The sequence below is a fragment of the Etheostoma spectabile genome, chromosome 18 (genome assembly GCF_008692095.1).
Source record: "Etheostoma spectabile isolate EspeVRDwgs_2016 chromosome 18, UIUC_Espe_1.0, whole genome shotgun sequence".
Taxonomy (NCBI): domain Eukaryota; kingdom Metazoa; phylum Chordata; class Actinopteri; order Perciformes; family Percidae; genus Etheostoma; species Etheostoma spectabile.
In genome coordinates this window covers 14,276,114-14,276,702 of record NC_045750.1, presented here as the reverse complement: position 1 = coordinate 14,276,702, position 589 = coordinate 14,276,114, and the positions used below count along the sequence as shown (strand labels likewise).

The following is a 589-nucleotide window of genomic DNA, read 5'->3' as shown; positions in this document are numbered from 1 at the left end:
GGTTTGAAAAGATGATTTTAATCAGTGGTGTGGGCTCCATATCATGCTGTGTAAATTAGCCTACCACTGTCTGTCTCAAGAAAGGTAGATCAAACAAGCCTTTCTGTTCTCTCACCTACCCCCCTCTCTCCCACGGTCTCTGCCATATGGTTTAGAACAAAAGACAATTAACATTTAGAAGGACACCATTTGCTCCACAAGAAGGAAGAAACCTCCTGTCTTCCACTACCTGGTGTCCTAGACTGAGATAAGACACTGGAATGCTGATTCACTGTATTATGTTAGACTTTCTCACTAACATGATAATTCACGTTTGATCTGTGTGTGAAAACTACCCCAAAGGAGGGGGTTAGAGCATGTCCTTCCCGATTGGACAGCAAAGATGCACTAGATCTGCTGTCATGACAACAACGGACCAATAGAATGGATTTGAAAGCACCAGGTGAAAAGGCCGCCCCCAGTGCAGGGCATAAATGAGAGTGTTTTACGGATATTCAAGACTGCTTTTTACGTGACTCCGTCTGGAGAAGCGTGGATCAGTCAGCTGTCAGCTGCAGTGTTACTTTGTTTTGTCTGATTGTCTTTGTCT

The 589-nt window shown here is 44.1% G+C and overlaps 1 protein-coding gene across 1 annotated transcript in view; it reads left to right on the top strand.

Moving 5' to 3' along the window:
- The window catches only part of LOC116706406 (cAMP-specific 3',5'-cyclic phosphodiesterase 7B), a 35,449-nt gene that overhangs the window by 497 nt on the left and 34,363 nt on the right, over positions 1-589 (top strand). The window lies entirely within an intron of this gene.